This window comes from Mus musculus, chromosome 6, assembly GCF_000001635.26.
Source record: "Mus musculus strain C57BL/6J chromosome 6, GRCm38.p6 C57BL/6J".
Lineage (NCBI taxonomy): Eukaryota > Metazoa > Chordata > Mammalia > Rodentia > Muridae > Mus > Mus musculus.
Window position 1 is genome coordinate 51,522,040 of NC_000072.6, and position 13,732 is coordinate 51,535,771.

A 13,732-nucleotide genomic window follows, 5' to 3' on the forward strand; every position below is an offset into this window, starting at 1 on the left:
ACACAAAAAGAAAAGAAAAAAGAAAAGTGTCTGAAGACAGCTACAGTGTACTAACATATAGTAAATAAATAAATCTTTTAAAAAAAGTGCTTTGTCCCCAGTGGGTGGTACTGTTTGGGAGGGATTAGAAGGTATGGCCTTTTGGGAGGAGGTGTGTCACTGGGAGTGGGCTTTGAGGTTTCAAAAGCTGACAGCATTGCTAATGAGCTCTCACTGCCTCATGGTTGTGGATCAAGGTGAGCTCCAGTTACTGGTCCAGCAAATGCCCACCTGCCCTCTGCCATTCTCCCATTATGATGGTGTGAAACTGTGAGCTCAATAAACTCATCGTCTTTAAGGTGCCTTGGTCATTGTGTCTTATCACGGTGACAGAAAAGTAACTAAGACAGAAGTTGGTTCCTAATACAACCAAGCTTCAAACATGCTATGATCCTTCTGCCTCCAGCTCCTGAATGCTGAGATTGCACACGTGTTTCAGTCATTACCGTGCTAAATCCATAAATGTTGTAAATCTTAAATGCATTGTCAAACACTGGGCAGAGTGTGCACACCTTTAATCCCAGCACTTGGGAGGCAGAGGCAGGCGGATCTCTGTGAGTTCGAAACCATCCTGGTCTACATAGAGTTCCAGGACAGCTATATATATTAAGACCATGTCTTAAATAAACACAAAACCAAACAAACAAAAACAAAATATAACAAATTCTATTGTCCTCCAATACTGTATACTAACATATTGTAGTTTAAAACCAGCTATTGAGTACTTAAAGTATAAAGTAAATGACTATTCCATTAGGGTGAATTTTTGTAGACATTACTTGAACATAGGTTTGAAATGTGCCCAGATTGCTTAAAACAATACATTAAGATCCTAGGCTTAAGCTGTATAAATATCACATATTCAATTCTCAATCTCCAGGGCTAAATGCTCTCATAGTAAAGTTTTTGTACTTTTTTTTTTTTTGGTTTTTCAAGACAGGGTTTCTCTGTGTATTCTTGGCTGTCCTGGAACTCACTTTGTAGACCAGGCTGGCCTTAAACTCAAAAATCTGTGAGTTCCAAGACAGCCAGGGGTATAAGGAGAAACGCTGTCTCGAAAAACAAACAAACATACAAAAAGCAAAACAAACGATGGTTGCATGTATTATAGTTTGGGTGCAATTTTAGGTCATTAAATACCAATGATGCAAAAAAAAAAAAAAAAAAAAAACAATGATGCAGCACTCAGAGATACGAGTCTAAGATAAGACATTGCATTTTGGCAAGTTTTGTTCAGGAGGTCAGTGTAGCTATGGAATATAGTCATGGACAACTTTTCTAGGAGGATGCTGGATGGTCCAAGATTCGCTGAGTCTTTCTTTTTTGTCCTTAGATTTATTTATTTTATTTTATGACTGTTTTGGCTTCCTGGATGTATGTGCACCACGTGAGTGCTAGGGCAGAAGAGGGTGGTGACTGGAGTTAAAGGCAGTTGTGAGCTACTGTATGGATGCTGGGAGCCAGGTCCTTTGCAAGGGCAAAAAGTGCTCTCAGCCTTGAGCCATGCACACAGGTGGGTGAGAGCCAGCTCAGATGATCTATAGGAACCGGACATATCTTTGGCAGACTCTCATAGCTTTCTCCTCATCGTACATGAAAACACATTTTTTAAAAAGTTACGGAGATATTAAAAATATTGTTATAGCAAACAGTATATGCCCTCCATCGAGATCCTGCTAACATCTAGTCATGCTTGTTTGTTATTGGCTTCTCTCATCTTGATTCCTCACTGCTGGGTAGGGAGAAAGACCCGCTAGCTAGGTGGCCTTTCCTACGTTAAGGCTGGCAGTGGCGGGTGGGGGTGGGGGGCGGCGGCGGGCGCGCAGGGCGGGGCGGGGCGCTGCGTGCGCTGGACGCGGGGCTGCGCTCCTCGGGTTCGCTCTTAGGCGCTCGTCGCCGCCGCGCCTTGAGTCAGCAAACTCCGCCGTGCTCCGGGCCGGGCGTTCAGAACCGCGTGTGAGTAAACTGAGCCTTAGGGAGGGAGTCGGGTGGCGGGCGCCGCGCCTGCCCCGGCACCTGCTCAGCTCGGCTGGGGACGCCGGGGCTGCTGGAGCGAGCAGGTTCTCTCCCCGACCCCCACTTCTTTCCGAATACAAGGCCAGGCACCTTTGAGTTTAGAGGCTGGGAGGGCCAGGGGAGGTTTTTTTTTTTTTTTTTTCTCTTTCATGGGATTGTGGGATTGATGGAAAAGGCCGCGGAGGAAACCCACGCTGATGAGCTGATGATCGGGTTTGCTGAGATTGGGAAGCAACAGCCTGTTTTATCGGTTCTGGACACATCACACTCCTTTGCTAAAATTACAAGTATTGTTAAGGGGATGGTCACGGGATGTCTGCTTCCGCAAAGCACAGGCGCGTGGAGAGCGATGGATCAGAAATTGAGAACACTGATCTCAATTTTCGTGATCTCCATCAACCCTTTTAGTTTGCGACAGGGGAAACCAAGGTCTGCAAGGGTGGAGCAGCATGCACCCGGTGGGAGGGGTGTGTGAAAATCCCTCTCGTCCGGGGAGTGGGCTTGTGGGAGTGGCCGGAAGTGGGCTGGGGGTATTATGGAACTCCTTCAACCAGTGGCCAATCGGGGGGGGGGGGGGAGGGGGGCTTTTCTGGAGGAGGAGAAGGAGGAGGTTAAGTATCCTGGCAACAATCAAGCGTGACTTCGCTTGATTCCTGTCGCTAAGGCAAGGATACAACGGGACAGTCATTCGGGTTGCACCCAACCTCTCCGTGTCTTCCTCCCTTCTGATCCTGGGAATAGGCCCATGGTCTTGAGCATGTCATTAGCAAGCATTTTACCACTGCGCTGCACCCCAGCTCCCGTTTATTTTTAAAGGAGTGGTTGACTGACAGACTGTTTTGAATAGCGATATAAGTGTAGATATATTTAGAAGTGACTGTGTGGAGATGTTCAAGACCTCATTAGCAGTTTCCTCAAGTTATCCAGACCATCCATCCCGGGTTCTGTCAGTGCATTCTTAGCTACAGACACGGGCCTGACTGGCACTGCCCTAAAGAAGGTGTGCCCATGGTGGTGGTGGGGTGGGGTTGCAGCCTTCTGGCCTGCGTGCTTCTTTCTCCACTGCTCTGAACTGTTACCCACTTCCTTTACTTCACTGATGGGAAGACCTTCCGAGTTTGGGGTCTTGAAATAAGCGCCATCATGCTTTCTGTGTTAAAGTGTTTCCTTTGCCACACAGTCCTCATTTCTCTCTCTCTCTTAGTCCAGGCATGGCACTACTTTCATTTTTGAGTTAAGCAATTGGGGAACTAGTTTGTTTTTCCTCTTTTGGTATTGGGGCTGGGATGTAACAACCACCTGAGAATAGGGTCCAGCCTATAAAAGAAGGGCCTTGGCTGAAGTGATGGTGGCCAAGTGGAATGTCCCTTAGATTTTAGGGCTGTTATTTATCACCAAAGGACTTTTTTTTTTTTTTTTGAAATATAATAGGTATGAGTTAACATTTAAGCTCTCTATACCATGTTCCAGCTAGAAGCTATATAGGACATTGTGTTAGCCACAACTTCTGGTTTCAGACCCTTCTGAGTTGAATTCTTGGTGCCCTTGTTTGCTACTTAAGTCATTGCTGGCAGGTCAGGTCAGGCGTGATGGTGCATATCTGTAATCAGGACACTTGGGAGGTGGCAGCAAGAGGATCAGGGGTTTCAGGCCATCCTTATGAGTCCTTGTCTCAAAAATGACAAAACTCTGTCCTGGAGCTCACGATGTAGATCTGGCTTACCTTGAACTAAGAGATCTCCTTGCCTCTGCTTCCCAAGTGCTGCTCTTAAAGGTGTTACCACGCTAGGCCTGAAGCCAGCCCTGAGCCACACGAGAGTCTCCCTCAAAAGTAATGAATTCATCAATAGCAACAATAGTGTCGGATATGGTGGCTCAACACCTGGAGGGTTTCTTTTTTTGAGGCTATGTCTCACGTGGTCCAGCCTGCTCTCTAACTTGCAGTGTGGGAGAGGTTGTTCTTGAACTTTGAGTGCTCCCCCTGAGTGCTCCCCCTGAGTGCTTCCATTACAGACGTGAACTACTATAACCTGTAGTTGAGGGTGGCCTTGAACTCTCAAGTGCTCGGGCTACAGGTGTTGAGCCGCCATATCTGACACTATTATTGTTATTAATTTAATTAATTACTCCTCAGTGCGGAGCTGAGGCTTTGAACCCTCGGTCCTCCTGCCCCTACTTTCCAAGTGCTGGGGTCACAGGCCTGTGCCGCCACCCGATGATTTGAAGGGGTTTTTTTCTAGCAATGGTGACACATGATTTTAATCCCAGCACTTAGAGGCAGGAGGGTATATGAGTTAGAGGTCAGTCAGGTCTATAGAGCTAGCTCAGGAGGGCCAGGGCTACACAGAGAAACCCTTTCTCAGAAACTGAGGGGAAGGCGGGTGGGGTGGGGTGGTGGTGGTGGAGGGCCGGCTGAGGGGAGGTCCGTGGTAGAGCACTTGGCTAGCATAGGTGAGGAACTGGATTGAGCATTGTGTGTTAGTCTCACTAAATCAGATGGCAAATTATAAAGCCAGTTTTATTATTTCCCTCAGCTAACATCTGGGGAAACTAAGGCATCAAGCTATTTATGGCTTCTCCAAACTCAGCTTACAGTTTTAATCAACAAGCAAATGTGCTGCAGGTTTCTATAAAAGGACTCCTGTATGCCAGGCTCTGCCCTTTTAAGCTTTATTTAGTATTGTACTCTGTGTGTGTGCACAGGTGGGTGCTTGCTGTTGTGTACATGTGGGTGCTTGCTGTTGTGTACATGTGGGTGCTTGCTGGTGTGTACATGTGGGTGCTTGCTGGTGTGCACAGGTGGGTGCTTGCCAGGGTGTACATGTGAGTGCTTGCTGGTGTGTGTATGTGGGTGCTTGCTGTTGTGTACATGTGGGTGCTTGCTGGTGTGTATATGTGGGTGCTTGCTGGTGTGTATATGTGAGTGCTTGCTGGTGTGTATATGTGGGTGCTTGCTGGTGTGTATATGTGGGTGCTTGCTGGTGTGTATATGTGGGTGCTTGCTGGTGTGTACATGTGGGTGCTTGCTGGTGCATATATGTGGGTACTTGCTAAGGTGTATATGTGGGTACTTGCTAAGGTGTATATGTGGGTACTTGCTAAGGTGTATATGTGGGTACTTGCTAAGGTGTATATGTGGGTACTTGCTGAGGTGTACAGGTAGATGCTTGCTGGTGTGTATATGTGGGTGCTTGCTGGTGTGTACATGTGGGTGCTTGCTGGTGTGTATATGTGGGTGCTTGCTGGTGTGTATATGTGGGTGCTTGATGGGGTGCACAGTGGGTGCTTGCTGGGGTGCACATATGTACGCTAGGGGTTGAGCTCATGCTGTCAGGTTTGGGAGCAAACACTTTACTTACTGAGCTGGCCCTGAGTCTTCTCTCTTTGTGTCTTCTATTCTTTATTACACTTTTACTATTTATTAGTTTTTGTGCGTATACATTCATATATGGGTTTGCATGTGCCCTGCACATGAATGGAAATCAGAGAACAGCCTTGGGAGTCGCTTCTCTCTTTCCTTTCTGTGGGTCCTGGAGACTGAATTCAGGCCTCCAGGCTTGGCAGCAGACACCACTGACGTGTCCCACTGGCCTCCCTGCTCCTGGAATCTTTTTTTTTTTTTTTAAATTGATGTAGCTGTGACTGGCCTTAAACTGCAGGTCCTCCTATTTCCACCTCCCAAGTGCTGGAATTATAGTTGTCTGCCACCATGCTCACCTCCTGAATCCTTTAAGAAAGGTACTTTTTTTGTTTTGGTTTGTTGATAACTATACAAGGTGAATTTTCTTTTGATAAAATTGTTGAATACCAAGTTAATGATTCATCAATAACTAAGACACATATATGTACCAAGAATTCAGCTTCTCACACAGTTCTGTCCTCATTACCACTTCTGTTGCCCAAGGAGCAGGCTCTTCCAGCCTTGTCAGGTGCTGTTTTTGAAATCAAGTTGAATATTCTTACTAGATTTGATTGATGTCAATACTGATATTGAATCAGATTGCTGTATATGGCTGTTGCTTGTCCCCCAAGGGATTGAGGATTTGTCCCCAGTGTGAACCCATAACAGGTTGTAAAACTTGTAAGAGGTGGGACCCAGGGGGAGTTCTAAAGTTACTGGGGGCTCTGCCCTTAAAAGGTATCAAAGAATGTTCTCCCAGGACCATGAGTTAAATCTCCTGTGGGAAAGTTGTTCTAAAAGCCAGAGGCTGACCTCTGCACCGCTCTTTGTCTGCCATGTGATGTCTATATTTTGTGCATGTTTCCTTCACCTCCAGGCCTTCAGCCGAGCACACTGCTGTTCCCATCATGCACCTGTGCCACTGCACACTAAATAAACCTTTTTTTTTTTTCTTTTTTGGTTTTTTCGAGACAGGGTTTCTCTGTGTAGCCCTGGCTGTCCTGGAACTCACTCTGTAGACCAGGCTGGCCTCGAACTCAGAGATCCATCTGCCTCTGCCTCCCAAGTGCTGGGATTAAAGGCGTGTGCTACCACCGCCCGGCTACACCTCTTTAAATTGTGAAGATACCCAGCTGTAAGTGTTAAGTCACAGATGGGAATGGATCAGTTTCCAATGGAAAGAAAGGGAGTCTGGAAAGATACCAAGGAAGTGAGGGGAGGCAAAGAGGTCCCTAAGGACAAAGGCAGACGTAGCCTGGACCAGTCCTCGTGTCCAAGGAGGATGAAGGAGCTTTCTGACTTCCTTCCAGGGATATTTTATGCTTGTTAGGCATGATGAGATAGATTTGTTATAAAGGCGACAAGGACAGCTATTCACGCTGCCCAAGCACTTTGATTTATGTTATTTAATCCTGTGAAGTGGGAATTGTTATTGTCAGTGGTTCAGGGAGATGTGATGACTTGAACAAATGAAGAGAGAATTTGAATCTCATGCCGTCTCCTGGAGTATTCTCATCGTCATGTTTGCCTTCCGAGACCAGATGGTATTGAGATAGCGTTCAGGGGTTGGGCGCAGGGGAAGGGCTCAGTACTTACTGCTATTCTATTGTATAGAACCTGGGTTTTGTCTCTAGTACCCACATTAGGTGGCCCTGAATGGTCTGTAATTCCAGTTCCAGGGAATCCGGTGTGCAATTCTGGCCTGTTCTGCATGGAATCTGCCAACTCCCACCGCCACCAAATCAAAAATCATTACTGCTGCCACTGCTGCAGCCACGACCACCTCCACCAGCACCACCTCCTCCTCCACCCACCTACTCCACGTTGTTTATTGTAGTAAACAGTTTACCCAGCATATAGGCATATGCCTGTAGTCTAGCACTTTCTGAAGCAGGAAGATCTTGAGTTTGGGGCCAGGTTGGGCTACATATGTAGACATGATTACAAAACAAGGCAAAGGGAAGGAAGGCTGAGGCAACACCGATCTGAGTCTCCCCAGCGAGGTCGGTAGAGAGGGAGAATTTGTAGCAGGTCACTGCTAGCTTTGAAGGACTTGGTCACAGTTTTTTTTTTTCAGGATTCACAGCGCTCCCTTCTCCCCTTTGTGCTTTGGTTGCTAGGAGACCCCCTAAAGTTGGTAGTAGCCATGGAAGCATATGTAAGGCACCCCAGGCTGCCAAGGCAGCTGCTTGGAACCTGCCATTCAAGCACACAGTCCCTGTCTCCCATGGGCTCCAAGGCTCCTGGGTTCCCTTCGTGTCTCTTCTTGGGTTCTCTTTGTGCTTCACGTGGCTGGCCTGGTGTTGACCACACATGATGATTTCTGATTCGGTCCTCACTGTGCTCTTGTGCACTTGTCTTTCTCTGTGTGTGCTTTGATGCCAGGTCCTTCAGTTGTCCTCTGCTTCTCTGTGATTCATTCTGGCCTGATCCTCTGCTTCTCTCAGATCCTTCCAATGTGTCCTTCTGTCTACACTGGCTCTCTAGATCTGGCTTTTCAAACTGTAAGGGTCCATGACTCACCAAAGAACAGCACCCCGAACTCAATTAGTATGTAAACACAAAGAGTGTTTTATTCTGCAGAAATCCAGCATGCTGTGGTCTCCCCATTACCAAGATAGACCCTGAGTTGAGCTCGAAGAGCTCGAAGGTCCAGTTTAAAGCACCGTAGGGGAATCCCGGGGTAGGTGGGCTTTGTCTTACTCTATCTCTAAGGTCATTCCTTTACTGGGGCATGGGGCTGGCTGGAAACTGCTGACCCATTGTTCAGGTGGTGGGGCAGTTTCTGACTAGCTGCCAGAAGCCTGGGTTTTTAGGCCTAGTCTCCTTATCTGCTAATTTGAAGCCTGTCATAGAATCAGCCTTGCTTTCTCAAAACATTAAAAATATTTAACATTTATTTAGTTGCGCACATCTGTGTGTGTGTGTGTGTGTGTGTGTGTGTGTGTGTGTGTATGAGTTACCTGTGTGTGCGTATATACCATGGCATACAGGTGTGGAGGTCAGAGGCAGCTTGTTGAGGTTGGCTGTATCTGGACTTTGCTACGTTGTGGGTTCTTCTTTCTTCCACCCTTCTACACCCTTTTTCTTCCACCCTAACACTAGATAGGAGAGAAAAAGGATAGAAGGGAGAGGGGGCAATGTTATCCTTAGACTACTTCCTGCTGATTAGGGGCATTGAGTTCCCTAGAGCAAGTTTGATCTTCTCTGTCAAGATATCTAATTTCTTCTTCTGATCTCTTTGTATATGACCACTTAACAAACTGTAACAAACTGCATCCAACCACCAGCCAGCCAGTCAGCTCCTTCTAGTGGGGCTCTACCACTGATATATCCTCTGACAGGTCCCCTGGAATTCCAAACGTCACATCGCAAAAACTATCTGCAGCTGGCAAAATCACATCCCTGATGGAGCACGAGGCAGATCATAGTCAGCTACTGTGGACAGTCTGAAGCAGCCCCATATCCCATGCCTGGGATTAAAACGAACACACATCCTTACTGCATTTCTGTGTTTTTAAAGTTGGTTCTCTCCTTTCACCATGTGGGTCCCAGAGATTGAATTCAGGTCTTTGGGCTTGGTGGCAAGTGATGTTACCTGTTATGCTATCTTGTTGGCCCTCTCAGACATTTTATTCGTAAGAATCATGGGAAAAGAAACAGATTTCTGGGCCTCAGGGCTCAGTAGGCCTGTGGTGAAACCTGGGAGTCTATTTCCCATTCTCCGAGGCTGGCGTATACCTGTATAAGTGAGACTTGTACAAATTATTGATAAGCCAGAGACTCCCTTCTGTGCAGGAGATGGAACTCAGAGCCTCCTAGAGCATGCTGGACAAATACTTTAGTGTTGTACTATACCCCCAGTTTTTTTTTTTTTTTCACAAACTTAACCCCTTCCTCACTGATGGAGAAATCTAACGATACTCTAGGGTTTGTCTGTCTGTTGACCCTCCTAGGTTAAAAGAGAAGCCACCTATGTAGCTCCATGTCCCTCCTGAATTCCATCCAGCACCTTTGTTCTGTAACTGTGGACACCACTCAGTTCTTCTTTCATTTTTTTTTGTTTTGTTTTAGCTTTATTTCTTTATTTTCTATGTGTATGTAAAGGTATGCAGTGGTTTGAATGACTGCAGTTTGTAGAGGCTCATATATTTGAATGCTTGGTCTCCAGTTGGTAGAATTGTTTGGGAAGGATTTGGGGTTGTAGCTTTGTTGAGGAGGTATGTCTCTGGAGATGGGTTTGGAGGTTTCTGAAGACTCCCATGATTCCCAGTGCTCTTTATTTCTGCCTGTAGTTGTGGATCAAGATGTGAACTCTCTGTTATTCCTTTGCTCTGTCATCATGGACTGTAACCCTCTGAAACCATAAGCTAAATTAAGTGTTTTTCTTTTCTTTTAAAGATTTATTTTATTTTCTGTGTGCATGGGTATTTTGTCTGCATACATATCTGTCTACCACATGTGTGCCTGGTTTCTTTGGAGTCCAGAAGAAGGGGTTGGATCCCCTGAAACTGGAGTTATAGACAGTTGTGAACCACCAAGTGGGTGTTGGTAATTGAGCCTGGGTCCCCTGAGTGAGTAACAAATGCTCTTAACCACTGAACCATCTCTTAGGCTCCTAAACACTTTCTTTTTATACATTTCCCCAGTCTATAGAAAAGTAAGGGAGAGGTGGGATGTATATCATGTTATGTGTGTATATGCATGTATGTCATGGCAGGCAAGTGTTGTGGTCAGAGGACAACTGTGAGCCTTCTCTCCTTCCTTCTACATATGCATCTCAGAGATTGAATTCAGGCCATTGAACATCCAGGCATGCCTTGTATCATGTTCTTTTATCTGCTAAGTCATCTTGCCATTTCCCTGTCCCTCTTCTGTGAGAACAAACTTGTATGGTTAATGTACAGGATAGAACACAAGGCTTTGGAGGGAACTTGTATTCCTTGAAGTCACAGACACAGAAGGTATACCAGGAGTTCTGTATGGTGCTGTGATTCAATTGTGACTTCTTCCTGGCAGAGCAGGTAGTAGAATGGCATTGGAGGAGATGGGGGAGGCAGGCTGACCCTGCTGCATGTGAGGCTGGGCTCTGCTTGGGTTGGAAGGCTGTAGTGTGGGTCTCAGAGGGAATAACTAACTTGCAACCTTTCGTTGGTTTGCCTAGCAGTGACAGGACCCTTAGAAGCCAAGCTCCATCTGGCCTTACCCTCGGCCATGATCCCATGTGCTGGGAAATCCGGGTTATGATTTGAATCAGGGTGCAGGCCATTGCTGGCTTCATGGTCAGTTCATTTCTCTGGTGGTTGAGCAATGTTGGAAAACTGAAAAACTGTGACCTGTGTTTTAAGAACTTGACAGTGCTGAGTCTGCAGACAGACACATATCAGATGCCCTTGGCTTACTTCAGTGTTTCTGGCAAAAATGAAGTTAGGAATAATAACCTTAGCATTTCACCTCCTTCTAGAAGGACTTTCCGTGTGTGTTATCTTAGGCTTCTTCATCCAGGCCAGGCTTTGGATGTCTGAGAGTTAGTGATCTGACTCTCGAAGCCCATGGCCATGATATATGCTTCACACTGGCATGTGGACCTCAGAACATATAGATTGAAAGCATTCTGTCCCCTAAACATCATTAACTGATACAGAGGCTATTTTAAGGAAACTCGATTTTGAAGGACCAAGGGACTGGTGATGGGAGCTGGCATAGTGAGTGCCAGACACTGGCCTTCATATTTTCCTGATGGATCTTTACAGCAGATCCATGAAGTGCATAGTTGGCTTGATTTTATAGGTGAGGAAACTGAGGCACAGAGATTCTAAATGATTTCCCGTGGCCAAGGGCAGGGTGTGAATGGACAGCTGGTCATTTTGGCAGTGAACAGCTTTACCCCTATTCTCTGTGCCCTTGGCTGAGCATAGAAGAAACACCTTGCTCACTCACAGGGTGGTCGCCATGTTCACCAGGCAAATCTTCCCTCTTGCTTCCCGTCAGCTCTTCACAGTTGGAGCAGTATTCTGTTAGGCCCTTTGTATTTGGTCTTTCTTGGTGCCACATGCCGCGGAAACTCCACCCAGCACCAGTTCTTGGTGTCTGTGGCCAGTGTCAAAGGTGAAGATTGCCAGTGTGTTGCACAATACTTCTGTTTTTTGTTTCCATTGTGTGGTTTTGAGGCAGTGTCTCTGTCTGGAGCCCAGGATGTCCTAGATCTCACTTTGTTATCCAAGCTGCCCTGGAGTTGGAGGAAACCTTTCCTAGCTTTCCAAGAGCTATTATGGGCGTGAGCCACCACACCCAGCCCCACCTCTCCCTTTCCAAGGACATGGTATCAGTTTCAAGGCAGAACATCAGCAGTGGATTTTTTCTCTAATCCTCGAACCCGTGTCATACCTTCCTAATCATGGCTCCAAACAGGGACCATAGATGTCCTGCATTGTGCTAGCTTGCTCTTAAGCTGGGCCTTCTCTCTAACTCCAGACCAGAGGCCCCCTTTGCAGCTTCCTTATCCTGCCTGTGACACCAGCCTGCTTCCAGTCACTGGTCTGTGAGTCACCTGACTCCCCTTTTCCATCCTGCCCTCTGTCCAAGTTCTTCCTGTTACTTAGTGGCTTTTATTTCCTTTTGTCAGAGATTTTATTTTTATTTTTTATTAATTCTTTGGAATTTCATACAAGGTATTTTGATCCTATTCACCCCCAACTCCTCCCAGATGTACCCCTATCTCCTTGTCTCCAGTAGTCTTCATTTTTTACAGTGGTTTTCGGCTCACAGAAAATCTGAGCAGAAGTCGTAGAGGAAGCAGAACATGAATTTTTCAGTGAAGTATTATAAGGTGTCTGTGTGAACTGAAGCTATGTGTTGATGTTGTGTTAGATATTGTAAGACTCAAAACTGGACACAGTGTCGCACACCTGTAGTCCTGGCATTTGATCAGAAATTCAGGGTCATCCATGCCTGTGTGGTGAGCTTGCAGCCAGCCTGGGCCCAAACTTAAAAACCCAGAAAACCAGCTGGTAGCCAGTTATAGAGGAAGGTGCCTGCAGGATACATAAGGGCTTAATTGAATTTGGGTATGGGGGTGTCAGAGCTGGGGCCTCTGCCTTGTAACAGGATAATTCCCCAGATCTTAGTCAGGATCTCTTCTGCCCTGAAATGCCCAACCTAAGCATTGTGATATCTTCCTTGCAATATTCTACCAGCAGAGCCCTCTGTTCCCTGTGCCCTCACATCCACCCTGGATATTGCTGCTTTTTTTTTAAAGGTTTATTTATTTATGTATGTATATGAGTGCTCTATCTGCATGTACACCTGCAGGCCAGAAAAGGGCATCAGATCCCGGGATAGATGGTTGTGAGCCACCATGTGGTTGCTGGGAACTGAACTCAAGACCTCTGGAAGAAAAGACAGTGCTCCTAACTGCATAGCCATTTCTCCAGTCCCGAACATTGCTGATTTAAGAACTATTTATCTTAGTGTTTGTGAGTGTGCTTCATGTGCGTGTGTGTGCATGCCATAGGTTAGTACGTTGTGGAATCTGTTTTCTCCTTCCACCGTTATGTGGGTCCTGAACTGAACTTAGGACCTTAGGCGTGCATGGCAAAGAACTTTTACTCTTTAAGCCTCGCCAGCTGCCTTGTGCCTTCTCTTTTTTATTTTTGGTTTTTCGAGGCAGGGTTTCTCTGTATAGCCCTGGCTGTCTTGGAACTCACTTTGTAGACCAGGCTGGCTTCGAGCTCAGAAATCCGCCTGCCTCTGCCTTACGCCAGGCTGCTCTGTTTCCCTGCTCTTCTTCCAGCAGCAAGACATAGTTGAGTCCTACCTCCCTGTGGGTCTGTGATAGGCAGCCTATTTTGGTTGAATGAGGCTTGCTCCAGCGACCCAGTAGAAAACTCTACAAGGGATGAAAAGCGAGCCACGTTCCCAGATTCAGGTGCCTGATACCACAGAGCCCCCAACTCCATAATTCTGTAACTATAAGTCACACAGACAATGTCCCAAGCTTTTGGCATTCTGGCTAGACTCCACCCTCACAGTTACCTGTCTATAGCCAGGTATGCTCCTCCCCACAGTTACCTGATAGCCCAGCCCACTATGAAAGGGGATGCTTGGCCCCTCCTCACTCTCTTTAAGCCCTCACCTTTCTTACTCTCATCTCTAGCCCTCCTTCTTTCTCTCCCTTCCCCCTTCTCTCCACGTGACCGTGGCTGGCCTCTCTCTACATTCTCTCTCTTTCTCACTGCCTTTCTACAATAAAACTCTAAAACCACAGACTGTCTCTGC

The 13,732-nt window shown here is 46.5% G+C and overlaps 1 protein-coding gene across 8 annotated transcripts in view; it reads left to right on the plus strand.

The window, feature by feature from the left end:
- Positions 1–1,860: 1,860 nt before the first annotated feature.
- The window catches only part of Snx10 (sorting nexin 10), a 66,780-nt gene continuing 54,908 nt past the window's right edge, over positions 1,861–13,732 (plus strand). For 2 of the 8 annotated variants that reach the window (NM_001361582.1, NM_001127349.1), the window contains exon 1: positions 1,864–1,995. The gene's annotated coding sequence lies outside the window, so the exon portion shown is untranslated. Of the gene's footprint in view, positions 1,996–2,044; positions 2,100–2,220; positions 2,485–13,732 lie in introns of those variants that run through there. The other 6 variants (NM_001361576.1, NM_001361580.1, XM_030255600.1 and 3 more) reach the window with 5 other exon arrangements.